At 39.9% G+C, this 14,885-nt stretch overlaps 1 long non-coding RNA gene across 12 annotated transcripts in view; it reads left to right on the plus strand.

The window, feature by feature from the left end:
- LOC109560248 (uncharacterized) overlaps window positions 1-5,991 on the plus strand; it is a 125,202-nt gene extending 119,211 nt beyond the window's left edge. For 9 of the 12 annotated variants that reach the window (XR_011567072.1, XR_011567073.1, XR_011567076.1 and 6 more), the window contains 2 exons: window positions 4,785-4,857; window positions 5,245-5,991. This is a non-coding gene — a long non-coding RNA (uncharacterized lncRNA). Of the gene's footprint in view, window positions 1-4,784; window positions 4,932-5,244 lie in introns of all 12 variants that reach the window. The other 3 variants (XR_011567077.1, XR_011567074.1, XR_011567075.1) reach the window with 2 other exon arrangements.
- Window positions 5,992-14,885: the final 8,894 nt, after the last annotated feature.

The raw sequence follows: 14,885 nt of genomic DNA on the forward strand, positions 1-14,885 counted from the left end.
TCAGTTGGTAAAGGATCCACCTGCAATGTGGGAGATGTGGGTTTAGTCCCTGGGTTGGGAAGATCCCGTGGAGAAGGGAAAGGTAACCCACTCCAGTATTCTGGCCACAGCTCTATATTCTGAGTTTTAAAACTTCCTGAAATGTTTAATTCACTCAACATTTCCTTTCAGCCTTTTGTAGCATCAAAATTCTTGGCAATGTCTTATCTCTTTTCTCTCCTATCTGCAGAAATCTGCAAAAATAATGTTGATGTAGAGAAAATATCTTACATAATGTTCTTTTATTCCATAAGGAATCCAAGTGAATTATACTAGTAATGATGATTTTGGATCACGTTCCCCACAGAAATTTTCATAGATTAACTCTTCATCTTAATATTAATCATTTCTTTCAGAGAAAGAGCATGTGATTTTCCAATTTTTATTTATTAGCACTGGCTGTTTGGTTTGAAATTTTCTTCATTACTACATTAATTTTAACAAAGTTGTCTTTAATTTTTGTTTCCTCAGAAGTAAAAAAATTTAACTGCATTAGGAGTGCTCATGTCTGATTCTTTGTGACCCCACGAGGCTCCTCTGTCCATGGGATTCTCCAGGCAAGAATACTGGAGGAGTTTCCATTTCTTCCTCCAGTGAATCTTCCCGACCCAGGGATCAAACCCGTGTCTTCTGCATCTCCTGCACTGCAGGTGGATTCTTTACCACTGAGCCACAAGGGAAGCCCCTTTAACTTCACTAAGATGATCCCAGTCATCCATGTGATAAACAAACATGTTATTTCTTTGTTAGACTCCCTTTTCTTGGTATATCTTCTGTTTTCATTTATTACTTTATTAGTATGCTTTTGTATTAAGCTGAAAAATTGTCCCCCTAAAAGATATCCACATTCCTAATTCCTGGAACCTAGGAATGTTAGCTTGCACTTTTTTTTTAAGTTTTTGTAGATATGATTAAATTAAGAATCTTGAGATGAGGGCATTATTTGGGGATTATTGATATTGGGATAGGTTTTAAATGTAATCTCACATATTCTTATAAAAGGGAGGCAGAGAGAGGTTTTTCCCACGGACATACAGGTGATGTGAAGATGGAGCAGAGGAAAATTTGAAGATCCTGGTCTTAAAGATTGTAATGATGTAGTCACAAACTGCAGAATCCTGGTAGCTACTAGAAGTTGTAAGAGGCAAGGACCAGATTCTCTTCTATAGCTTCTGAAGGAGGGGTAGTCTGCTGACACCTTGATTTTGGCCCAGTGATACTGATTTTGGACTTCTGGCTTTCAAAAATGTGAGAGAATGAATTTCTGTTATTTTAAGCTACTAAGCTTGTGGTGATTTGTTACAGCAGCCACAGGAAATTAATACAACAGTCTTTAGATATTCATTCAACAAATATATGTTGAGATCCACAACATGCCAGATATTTTCAACTGACGGAAAGCACTAAATAAGAACACAAAAGCAGTCTCAGAGCAGAAGAGTTTTTCTCAAGTAGGAATAAGGTTGGAATAAGAGAGAATATTGGCTTTTTCGACAATGACATACTCTCATCTACTTGTGATTTTCTAGAGATACACTTCAGAGGTCTGTTTTTATTCTTCAAGACATATGTAGATTTTACTCAAGGTTTTAAAGGATTTTTAAAATATTTACTTGACTGCTTCGGGTCTTTGTTGCAGCACGCAGGATCTTTCTTTGTAGACTCTCTAGCTGTGGCTCCATGACATGAGGGATGCTAGTTTCCCGACCAGGGATGAAATACACATCCCCCGCATTGCAAGGTGGATTCTTACCCACTGGACCACCAGGGAAGTCCCCCTTTAAAGGATGTTTATGCATTTATTTTCCAATTGCCTTCACCATGGAACATTTGTTAAGAGGATTGATAAATAGTTTCTTCAGTGAATAGAATATATGTGTTTCTGTATAAACATTATAACTCCCACTGAATTTATCTGAATCATTTATTAAATTACATCTTGGGAAAATTTATATTTGCTTTTGATTTGGAAGCTTTAATTCTAAATCCATTTTTTGGTCAGTGATGTTCCAAATCCGAGACAAAATAATACTATATCTTGTGGATGGAGTGATTCCCTTCTATCTTCTGAATGCTTTGCCTCATTTATTTCTGCTTTTGTCATTGATAGTAATCTGGTGAATTGTTTAGCTTCTGCATTTAGATACTTTCCTTTGATATCTTGATTTTCATTAGCTTTTAAAGGGGTTCTAGTGAGTTTTATTCTTGGTTTATCTGCTATCTTTTGCATTTGTGGCTAAGATATTTTATATGCATATGTTGTAAGGGTTGGACTTTGCACGTGAATCAGCAGAAAAGAACTTGCCTGCAGTGCAGGAGACATGGGTTCAATCACTGGTTGGGAAGATCTCCTGGAGGAAGGCATGGCAACTATTCCAGTATTCTTGCTGGGAAAATCCCATGAACAGAGAAGCCTGGCATGCTGCAGTCCATGGGCTCGCAAAGAGTCAGATACGACTTAGTAACTGAACCATGATGCTCTCTAGTAACAAGAAGTCTGGAGTTAGAGAGTAGCATCATGATTTGGAAGCTCAATAATGTCTTCAGGAAACTAATATGTGCTTATCTATTCATTCCATAACCTTTATTGTGTGGTCCCAAGCTGGTTGTCACAATTCTGGCTATGAAAATCATTTTCAAGGTTAAGAAGTGGACAGAGGAAGGAAGAGTAACTTTTTTTTCCCCTTAAGAGTATCTTTTTCTTTTATCAGTGAAGACAGTAATTTCCCAGAAGTCCTCAGCAGTCTGCATCTAAAATTTCATGCAGGAGTCCTGATTCACTTGGCCCTTCTGTAGCTTTACCTGCCGGAGAGGAATGTGGTAGAAATTACTGACCCGAATCAACACCAACTTATCTCTACAGCAGCACACATTGCTGGTGCAAACTCAGGATATTTGTTGGCAAATAAGAGGAGAAACGGCCATTGGCGAGGCACAAGCACAGCCTCAATAGATCTTATCTCTGGAGAAGAAGTGTAGTCGCTCAGTCGTGTCCGACTCTTTTCGACCCCACGGACTGTTGCCTACCGGGCTCTTTCGTCCGTGGGATTTTCCAGGCAAGAATACTGGAGTGAGTTGCCATTTCCTTCTCCAGGAGATCTTCCCGACCTAGGGATTAAACCCGGGTCTCCCTCATTGTAAGCAGACGCTTTACCATCTGAACCACCAGGGAAGTCCTCTGGAGAGGATCAGGACAAATCTGAGAAGGGCAAAGAGTTTGTACTTCTTACTATGTTCTATCTGCTGCCTTTATCCTCCCAACATCTTTATTGGTTTTCTGGTTTGTTTTTGTTGGGGTGTTTTTTCTGGGGGGAGTGCAGGGCGAGGTGGGGGGTGGGTAGGCCAAGGTGGAGCAGACTCTCCTATTTCCTATCTCCTCACAACTTTCTAAAGTCATCTCATGTTGCCATCGCACTATGCAAAAATCTTCAGTGTGTCCCATTCACTGACAGGATCAAGTTCATGGCATGGTATTCCAAGCCCCAGTTCACTTAACTCCAGAAGGTTCCTGACATCTTACAATCCTTTTTCAAATTTACCCCCAAGCCAGACTGGCCAATTGATTGTTTTGCGAACACACAGTATCCATGGCTGTCATGATGCATTTGCTGGTGCTGATGCTCCTGCCTCTTCTCCTTTGAGTCATTCTCGGGACCCAGCTTACCTCTCTTCTCAAGTAAACAAACATTCCCTGATCCAAATGGACCAAATTGGTCAATCCTTCTTTACCTCCTGTAAACGCACTTGATGTCATTCATTTGTCATTTATTTTTAGTACAATCCCCAAATGGCCACTTACGCTGTGTATTAGTAAACGCAGTCCAACTACCCAAACAAGCAGTACCCATCTATCTGCTGTGTTGTTTATTTCTCACTTAGGCTATATCCAAGGTGGATATTTTTGTTCGTGACTCCCCTGGATGGCACTCCATTAAGCACTAAGTCAGGAATTTAGGTTCCTTCCATCTTGTTTTGTTTCTGTCTTCAATATGTGACTCCAAGGTGGCCGTAGGAAGAGAAGAAAACATGAGAAACTCATACTGGACTTTTAGTTATCTTAACCTACCGCCTTCATTCACAACCATTGGCCAGAATTAGTCACATAACCGGAGAAGGCAATGGCATCCCACTCCAGTACTCTTGCCTGGAAAATCCCATGGACAGAGGAGCCTGGTGGGCTGCAGTCCATGGGGTTGCTAAGGGTCGGACACGACTGAGCAACTTCATTTTCACTTTTCACTTTCATGCATTGGAGAAGGAAATGGCAACCCACTCCAGTGTTCTTGCCTGGAGAATCCTAGGGACGGGGGAGCCTGGTGGGCTGCCACCTATGGGGTCGCACAGAGTCGGACACGAATGAAGCAACTTAGCAGCAGTCACATAACTCCCTGAAAAACTAAAGGGGCTGGGACAAGCAGAAACAACTCAAGCCTTCAGGAGAGGAGCTTTGGTGGTCAGCTAGCCATGACTGCCTTCTGCTGGCCTCCCCTCATCCTAGGTTGAATGTTGCTAGTATGGCACAGTGACTCAGAAGGAGAAGAAGGTCATATGTAGAAAAAAAAACAAAAACAAAAAAAACCCACAGTTGCTATTATTTTTATTAAGTCCTCAGGATATATCCAAGGCAAAAGTGCCTTCTTTCTTCATCCACATATAAAAATTATTCACCTACATGCTCATAGTTTATGCTTATTTCCATCACTGCTGCTCTAAATATTTACTTTAACTTGATTTCTCCTGAACAGACGCGTACTATGAACGGGACGCACACTCGAGTGATTTACTCTGGATCCTGCTCTGCTTCTAGGGATGGCTGAGGTACAGCAGCTCCTATTTTCCAAAGGTCATTTTATTGGCACTTCAGAAGACCATAGAAACAAGTGTAAGTAAAGGTAATTGCATTCAGGTGGAAGGAAAGAAGAAGGAAATGGAACGAAAAGGAACTAGCGTTCATGGTACATACTTCGTGCCATATGTCTTTTATTTGCTGTCTTTTTAATGCATCCAGAAATGCTATGAATTAGTTATTATGGGTCCCAGCTGCTACTAACAACCCATGCTGTCTCCAAATCTAGTCGAAGGAATTTAGTACTATTTATGGGCTAGTCCAGACTTCTCCATGAATAATTTTGTCTTTTAGGTACATCGTGGACTATCTTTGCAGCTAGCCTAAGTGACAAATCTTATTTATAATATTGTTTTTAGGTGCGAATGTTCCACAGGAACCAACACATGAGACCTGCTTGCTTATCTGGTCCTCAGGCCTGTCAGGACACTGGGAGAGTCCCCTTCCCACCATGCGCATAGCATTACACAGCGCCAAGTTCATATAAGATATTACACAGGTAGAACGAGTGGCTAAGTGATAATTACATAAAATTTAACTTGAAAGAGAAACTAATTTCCTCTTTTAGTCATAAATTTAAAATTAAGCTGTTTATAAAACAGCATTTTCCCAGATTTTCTCTCTAAAACATTAACCAATTTTGCTGGAATACAACATATAACTGTTTTAGTCATAATCTAACATAGGTTTGTGACAGAAAAAAAAGAAAATGCACAAAATGTAATATATGTGTCCTTACATGAAATGATAAAAGCAAGATAACAAATGATATATACAATGTGAAATTCCTGTTGTAAAATATATATACACAGAAAAAGATTGGAAAGCATAAATCAAAGTGTTAAAAACAGTGATTTTCTTTGGTGATATATAAAATTATGGGAAATTTCTTTTGCAGTTTTGTGTTATCATTCTTGTTTTATGTAGAGTATTTTCCTGAAGATATGTTATTTAGTATTTAGGGGAAAAACACACATATACAGAGTGTTGTACTAGGTCAAGTCTTTCATGGAAAAATCTAGATGTTTATTTGTATCTGTTACTTCCCTGTACTATCCCTTGAAATCTTGATCCATTAAATTAAATAAACTGAGAAAAGATGTTTATACTGTCTCTAGAAAATACAACTCCATTTTCTCTCATCATTTCATATTTCCAGTTCATTAGGATAAGTTAAATTATTATGTGGGGTCCCCTTTTTGCACTTTTCCATAAATTGTAATTTTGATTGGTGAGATTTCCAGTCCGTGGATCATCCACTTCCTTCCAATCTTCTTTCCCACATCTCACCCATCCTGCCCATCTGGGAGCCCTCGTTCAGACATTATTAAACATCATTCTTTCCCTTGGAGGTTGGGTTTTACAACATGGATTACAGATCAGACAAATAACAAATAAGCCTTCTTAAGCCTTCATTAGGACAACTGACATTCAGACACACATAGAGGAAACAAATATTGCACATTTTAAAACTGGATTTTATTTTTCTCTTAAAGAAAAGCTTTATGAATTTTTATATAAATTTTACTTTTCTCTTTCTATTCCCAAACAATATGGTTTACACCACAGCCATAGTAACCTTTTAAAAAGATAAATCATGTTACTTCCCTGCTTATAACTTTTAATGTCTTCTCAGTGCAATTGAAACAACATTGAGATACTTTTTTATGGCCTTCAAGTCCTCCAAGATATCTTTTCATTTTATCCCATAGGCTCTGAAAAAACAAGAACTTTCTTTCTGTTCCTTAAACACTCGAGAGTCCCATTTTGGGCTTTTTTTCTTACTTCAAATAGGTCTCCCAAACACCTTTGCAAGACTGGCTCCTTCTCGCCATTCACGTCTCATCTCAAATGCCTCCTCCTCTGAGGGGGCCTCACCGACTGCCTTACTTCATTATTACTGCCCTTCCCCCTCTCCTGTGACACTGTCTATCCCGGTACACTACATCAGAGTTCTTACAGCCTTCTCTCACCCTGAGGTTATTTTACGTAGTTTTTCGTTAGTGAGTATTGTCTGTCTCGCCAACTAGAATGTAAGTTCCACAGAGTAGGAACTTTTTCTTGTATCCCCATTGCTAGAATTATGCTGGGCACATAGTAGGCACAAAATAAATATCTCTTGTTTAAACAAAAATTGGCTTTGAATAATGCACAATACCGGAGAAGGCAATGGCACCCCACTCCAGTACTCTTGCCTGGAAAATCCACGGACGGAGGAGCCTGAAAGGCTCCAGTCCATGGGGTCACGAAGAGTCGGACAGGACTGAGCAACTTCACTTTCACTTTTCACTTTCATGCATTGGAGAAGGAAATGGCAACCTACTCCAGTGTTCTTGCCTGGAGAATCCCAGGGACAGAGGAGCCTGGTGGGCTGCCGTCTATGGGGTCGCACAGAGTCGGACACGACTGAAGCGACTTAGCAGCAGCAGCAGAATGCACAGTACCGTGTCTTCTTTGCTCCTAAAAACGGCTATAGGATCTGAAAGAACACACCTTTCATCTTTGAGCAGAGAATGTCCTTTCTCCCAGGTCCTCCAGTCTCTTTTTATCTCCATTCGTGAACCATCAGAGCCTATTCAGGCCACCACTAGAAGGGCAATTTTCTTGATTCTGCTTTCACCTTCTGGCTTTCACCAAATTCCTGAAAACTCCTGTGAGTTTCTGTAATGGAAAACCAACCTAAATCAGAGAGTCTCACTGTTGTTCTTTGGTCTATGAAAATAAAACCATGGTGCTATCCTCAGCACAGTGCATGCTTTCAGTTGGATTGTCACTTATCTGTCACACCCACGCCTTACCCCTGAATCAGAGCATTTTTCTGCAAGGCTGGTCAGTAGGACTTGGAATGATCTGTTTTTAGAACTTAGGTCAAAATGGGAATTACCGTAATCACAAGCATGGTTTCATTAGCATCACAGCCTAACCAATTTTTCTAATTCATCTTAAAATGTTATTCAACCATAACTTATTGAAAAATAAAGACAAATTTATCTTTTATAAAATCATGGGAATTTAGAGCTGCAATGCAATTTAGATACGATCTAGTTTAGATCATATCTAATTAGATGTGATCATGGTTTTTATGATCTAGTTTATTAAACTAGGCGTGACCTAGTTTATCAAACTAGATATGATCTAGTTTATAGTTTTAAATATTTAAATATAGATATTTTTAAAATATTTAAGAATATTAAAACCCAGGGTGAGGCTAAGTAACTTTTCAAAGGTCACTGAGCCAAGCGAAGGCAGATCCACATGTAGACACCCAGTCCAACACTCTACTACATATAATGAAGTTCAAAGTTTATTAGTTGTAGGATTAACTATTTTGGAATAGTTAATAATCTTTTAAATGTTTAATAATCTTTTATGAGTCTGAGTGAACTCCGGGAGTTGGTGATGAACAGGGAGGCCTGGCGTGCTGTGATTCATGGGGTCACAAAGAGTCGGACACGACTGAGCAACTGAACTGACCTGAATAATCTTTGTCTCTGTTACAGTGCCTGGAACATAGAAGGCAATCAATAATTACAAAGGATTTTACTTCAATTTGGAATAGCAATTATAATGCCTTGTTGCTTTTCATTTATCTGTCTTTTGAGATTGTGTTTTCCAACAGTCATGACTGTTATACACAATGAGTTAAGCAGTATTAATTTACATAGTTAACTGACTCTCGCATGCATCATTTCACACATTTCTACCTGATGAACACACCCTGTGTATTGCGTATGTATTTATAATGCATGTATATAATTCCATTTCTGATGTGAATAGTATAGAAATGTTACTTTATTTACTGATAATTATTTATAAAAGGAAAATAAATTAAGGTGGAATTCTTGGATTTAATTATCCGTACTTATTCATATAGAAATGACTTTAAACTATTTGGCATTGAAATAATAGCAAAGATTTGGCATTATAATTGAAAATGTCTGAATCCTCTGTTTATGAGCTCATAGTATTTGAAAATTTATTTTATAAAGTCATAGCAAGTTGAGAAAAAAATTCTATTTGACATTAAAAGTGAGAAGTAGAAAATGGAAAATGAAATAAGGAGGATTTCCTGAAATTTCAATCTGAAGAGTAATTATAATGGTGACTACAATTTTATGAAATAAAATGCCGAACATCATATAAGATATTTTGAAATTACACTTTATATTTTGAATAGAAATCGAGCCAAGTGTGGAAACAGTCCCATGATCCAAGAGAGTGTTTTGCTTTCCCTTACAGGCCGTGAACCGGAGGGCTCATCTGTTCATGCTCTAAATGTAATGCCCACTTTCACTGCTTCACCTCCCTGTTTGCGTGTGCCTCTAACTTGCCCCAATGTACCTGTGTGCTGTACAAGAGTACACAGCACTATATTTTCCTTCTTCATGGGTTTAATTGTCTTCATTTGTCTCCTCTGAGTCTCAACTTTGACTAGCTCTGTTTATCACTTCTGCTGATAGATGTAGAACACTATTACTTTTCTGTGACCTGACAGGAGGGAAGAATAAATAGCGTACTCCTCTGCTTCACTGACAAGCAGTTCTACACTCAGCAGTTTTCTAGCATCCAGTCTGGAAGATGCTTCCACAGACAGCAGAAACATGATGCTACCGTTCTTGCATGAAGATACAAAGCAGTACTGAAAACAACTGTCTCATTAGTTCACGGAATCGATAATGATCAAAATAACGGGTAATTCTTCGCACTATTATGTGGTACTCAATGACAGAGTACCTGCCTTATGAACAATGTCTTTCCCTCCCCACCTTGGTAAAGTAAGAGTTTAGAAGCTATTTTTGTGGGAGCACTACTGATGGAGAGCCCAGGAGAAGCAGGGATGTGGTTCTCTCTAGGATATAATGTTTCAGAGTTTCTACTGTGGGGAATGCTGAGTTTTATAATTATTTGCAATTATTTCCCTTTCTTGATGCATGTGTGGATGGTGCACGGTAGCTCAGACAGTAAAGCGTCTGCCTACAATGCAGGAGACCCAGGTTCAATCCCTGGATCAGGAAGATCCCCTGGAGAAGGAAATGGCAACCCACTCCAGAACTCTTGCCTGGAAAATCCTGGGGACCGAGGAGCCTGGTAGGCTACAGTCCATGGGGTCGCAAAGAGTCAGACACGACTGAGCAACTTCACTTCACTTCCCTTTCTTGAAACTTCCCTCTATCTTTGAAGGTGAGTCTGTGAAATGAAAGTTATAATAAAATGAGTCATAATGAATCTTGTAGAAGAAAGAATTCATAATCTGTTCACTGAAATCCTGTCAAGCACAACAAAGTCCCACTTCTTCCATGACACCTTTTTAAACCAACCCAGTTAGTGGTTACACAACCCTTTGAACTTGTAAATACGATTGTCTTCTCTACCATGTGTTTTATGCCCATGAAATTTATTCTGTTGGCACTTTATATTGTTATTTGCCTTTCTTTCCTTTGTGCTCAGTTCAGTTCAGTTCAGTTGCTCAGTAGTGTCAGACTCTCTGTGACCCCATGAATTGCAGCATGCCAGGCCTCCCTGTCCATCAACAATTCCCAGAATTCACTCAAACCTATGTCCATTGAGTCGATGATGCCATCCAGCCATCTCATTCTCTGTCATCCCCTTTTCCTCCTGCCCCCAATCCCTCCCAGCATCAGAGTCTTTTCCAATGAGTCAACTTTTTGCATGAAGTGGCCAAAGTATTGGAGTTTCAGCTTTAGCATCATTCCTTCTGAAGACCACCCAGGATTGATCTCCATTAGAATGGACTGGTTGGATCTCCTTGCAGTCCAAGGGACTCTCAAGAGTCTTTTCCAACACCACAGTTCAAAAGCATCAATTCTTCAGCGCTCAACCTTCTTCACAGTCCAACTCTCACATCCATACATGACCACCGGAAAAACCATATCCTTGACTAGACGGACCTTTGTTGGCAAAGTAACATCTCTGCTTTTGAATATGTTATCAAGGTTGCTCATAACTTTCCTTCCAAGGAGTAAGTGTCTTTTAATTTCATGGCTGCAATCACCATCTGCAGTGATTTTGGAGCCCCCCAAAATTGAGTCTGACACTGTTTCCACTGTTCCCCATCTATTTCCCATGAAGTGATGGGACCAGATGCCATGATCTTCATTTTCTGAATTGAGCTTTTTTTTTTTTTTTTTTTTTTTTAATTTTTTTTTTTATGAATTGAGCTTTAAGCCAACTTTTTCACTCTCCTCTTTCACTTTCATCAAGAGGCTTTTTAGTTCCTCTTCACTTTTTGCCATAAGGGTGGTGTCATCTGCATATCTGAGGTTATTGATATTTCTTCCAGCAATCTTGATTCCAGCTTGTGCTTCTTCCAGCCCAGCGTTTCTCATGATGTACTCTGCATATAAGTTAAATAAGCAGGGTGACAATAAACAGCCTTAACGTACTCCTTTTCCTATTTGGAACCAGTTTGTTGTTCCATGTCCAGTTCTAACTGTTGCTTCTTGACCTGCATACAGATTTCTCAAGAGGCAGGTCAGGTGGTCTGGTATTCCCATCTCTTGAAGAATTTTCCACAGTTTATTGTGATCCACACAGTCAAAGGCTTTGACATAGTCAATAAAGCAGAAATAGATGTTTTTCTGGAACTCTCTTGCTTTTTCCATGATCCAGCGGATGTTGGCAATTTGATCTCTGGTTCCTCTGCCTTTTCTAAAACCAGCTTGAACATCTGGAAGTTCACGGTTCACATATTGCTGAAGCCTGGCTTGGAGAATTTTGAGCATTACTTTATTAGCGTGTGAGATGAGTGCAATTGTGCGGTAGTTTGAGCATTCTTTGGCATTGCCTTTCTTTGGGATTGGAATGAAAACTGACCTTTTCCAGTCCTGTAGCCACTGCTGAGTTTTCCAAATTTGCTGGCATATTGAGTACAGCACTTTCACAGCATCATCTTTCAGGATTTGAAATAGCTCAACTGGAATTCCATCACCTCCACTAGCTTTGTTTGTAGTGATGCTTTCTAAGGCCCACTTGACTTCACATTCCAGGATGTCTGGCTCTAGGTCAGTGATTACACCATCATGATTATCTGGGTCGTGAAGATCTTTTTTGTACAGTTCTTCTGTGTATTCTTGCCATCTCTTCTTAATATCTTCTGCTTCTGTTAGGTCCATACCATTTCTATCCTTTATCGAGCCCATCTTTGCATGAAATGTTCCCTTGGTATCTCTAATTTTCTTGAAAAAATCTCTAGTCTTTCCCATTCTGTTGTCTTCCTGTATTTCTTTGCATTGATGGCTGAGGAAGGCTTTCTTATCTCTTCTTGCTATTCTTTGGAACTCTGCATACAGATGCTTATATCTTTCCTTTTCTCCTTTGCTTTTCACTTCTCTTCTTTTCACAGCTATTTGTAAGGCCTCCCCAGACAGCCATTTTGCTTTTTTGCATTTCTTTTCCACGGGGATGTTCTTGATCCCTGTCTCCTGTATAATATCCATAGTGCGTGCCCATAGTACATGTCATGAACATCCGTCCATAATTTATCAGGCACTCTATCTATCAGATCTAGGCCCTTAAATCTATTTCTCACTTCCACTGTATAATCATAAGGGATTTGATTTAGGTCATACCTGAATGGTCTAGTGGTTTTCCCTACTTTCTTCAATTTAAGTCTGAATTTGGCAATAAGGAATTCATGGTCTGAGCCACAGTCAGCTCCCAGTCTTGTTTTTGCTGACTGTATAGAGCTTCTCCATCTTTGGCTGCAAAGAATACAATCAGTCTGATTTCAGTGTTGACCATTTGGTGATGTCCATGTGTAGAGTCTTCTCTTGTGCTGTTGGAAGAGGGTGTTTGCTATGACCAGTGCGTTCTCTTGGCAAAACTCTATTAGCCTTTGCCCTGCTTCATTCTGTATTCCAAGGCCACATTTTCGTGTAACCCCAGGTGTTTCTTGACTTCCTAATTTTGCATTCCAGTCCCCTATAATGAAAAGGACATCTTTTTTGGGTGTTAGTTCTAAAAGGTCTTGTCAGTCTTCATAGAACCGTTCAACTTCAGCTTCTTCAGCGTTACTGGTTGGGGTATAGACTTGGATTACTGTGATATTGAATGGTTTGCCTTGGAAAGGAACAGAGATCATTCTGTCATTTTTGAGATTGTACCCAAGTACTGCATTTCGGACTCTTTTGTTGACCATGTGGCTACTCTGTTTCTCCTAAGGGATTCCTGCCCACAGTAGTAGATATAATGGTCATCTGAGTTAAATTCACCCATTCCAGTCCATTTGAGTTCGCTGATTCCTAGAATGTCGATGTTCACTCTTGCCATCTCCTGTTTGACCACTTCCAATTTGCCTTGATTCATGGACCTAACATTCCAGGTTCCTATGCAATATTGCTCTTTACAGCATCAGACCTTGCTTCTGTCACCAGTCACGTCCACAGTTGGGTATTGTTTTTGCTTTGGCTCCATCCCTTCATTCTTTCTGGAGTTATTTCTCCACTGATCTCCAGTAGCATATTGGGCACCTACTGACCTGGGGAGTTCCTCTTTCAGTATCCCATCATTTTGCCTTTTCATACTGTTCATGGGGTTCTCAAGGCAAGAATACTAAAGTGGTTTGCCATTCTCTTCTCCAGTGGATCACATTCTGTCAGACGTCTCCACCATGACCCACCCATCTTGGGTGGCCCCATGGGCATGGCTTAGTTTCATTGAGTTAGACAAGGCCGTGGTCCGTGTGATTAGATTGACTAGTTTTCTGTGATATGGTTTCAGTGTGTCTGCCCTCTGCTGCCCTCTCGCAACACCTACCGTCTTACTTGGGTTCCTTACTTGGGCTCCGTCTTCCTTTGTGCTACTCTTTAATAAATACATGACTTACTTCCCTACTAGAGCACAGGCACTTCCTTGTGAGATATTGTTGTTGTTGTTTAGTTGCTAAGTTGTGTCTGACTCTTTTGTGACCCCATGGACTATAGCCCGCCAACCTCCTCTGTCCTTGGGATTTCCTTGGCAAGAATACTGGAGTGGGTTGCCATTTCCTTCTCCAGGGGACCTTCCTGACTCAGGGATCAAACTCATGTCTCCTGCTTGTCAAGTGGATTCTTTACAACTGATCCACCTGGGAAACCCTTGTCAGATACTTATATATATATTCCTTGAAGCACATAAAACTGTCATTTTGTGAAGTTATATCAAAAATTAAAAGATGGGTTTATTTCCAAGTAGGTAAGTGTAGGTTCTTGAAAACGTTGTCTGCTTTAGATAGTAACCTTTGTAAGAACTCAGGTGAGGAGAAAGGGTTTCCTAGATGATTGTGTCCTCATTCATTAAGGTGGGATATTCTATCTTTTCTGACTGTCTCTGCAACCCTGCCCTGGAGAGTCACCCAGGCTTCATGTAGGCATGTGCTTGCCTGCTTTGTATCCACTTGAAGTATGGTTAATGAAATAAATCTGACAAACATGACTACATATTTTCAGAATGGTGTCTTGCTAGCTTCATCCCACTCCTGAGTTAGCCCGCAGTGTGCTCCCTTTGGTATTCCATGCCAGATCCACAAGTAAGTAGGCAGACTGTGCAAAGTTCCAGAGCAGAAGGACCTGCTATGTTTTTATATTCTACAAAGCATTCTCCTTCCCATTATTGAACTGTTGAGAAGAGGTGGGTAGAATTTTAATTATGTGTGGGTAAACACTTTTCAGCTTTGGTGTTTGAGCCTGATGTGGAGATTAAGGACAGATTGGCATAAAAATCTCAAGAGCTATTTTGGTTAAAAAAAGAGACTGAGACCCCAACCCAAAGGCAAAACCAACCAGGCTCAACCCCCTCCCCATAATCTCCCTCATTTTTGATAGAATGTGTATTATTTACATACTATGTAATATGCTATGCAAACACAGCTTTATGTAACTTCTTTCAATAAGATTGCCATCTATAAACATCTCTTGTTTAGACATTCTCATAGTACCACTTCTTCAAATCCTTTCCCTCAAGGTGGAAAATTATTGAAGTCTGTCTGATATTCAAAATTGGG

The sequence above is a fragment of the Bos indicus genome, chromosome 6, assembly GCF_029378745.1.
Source record: "Bos indicus isolate NIAB-ARS_2022 breed Sahiwal x Tharparkar chromosome 6, NIAB-ARS_B.indTharparkar_mat_pri_1.0, whole genome shotgun sequence".
Lineage (NCBI taxonomy): Eukaryota > Metazoa > Chordata > Mammalia > Artiodactyla > Bovidae > Bos > Bos indicus.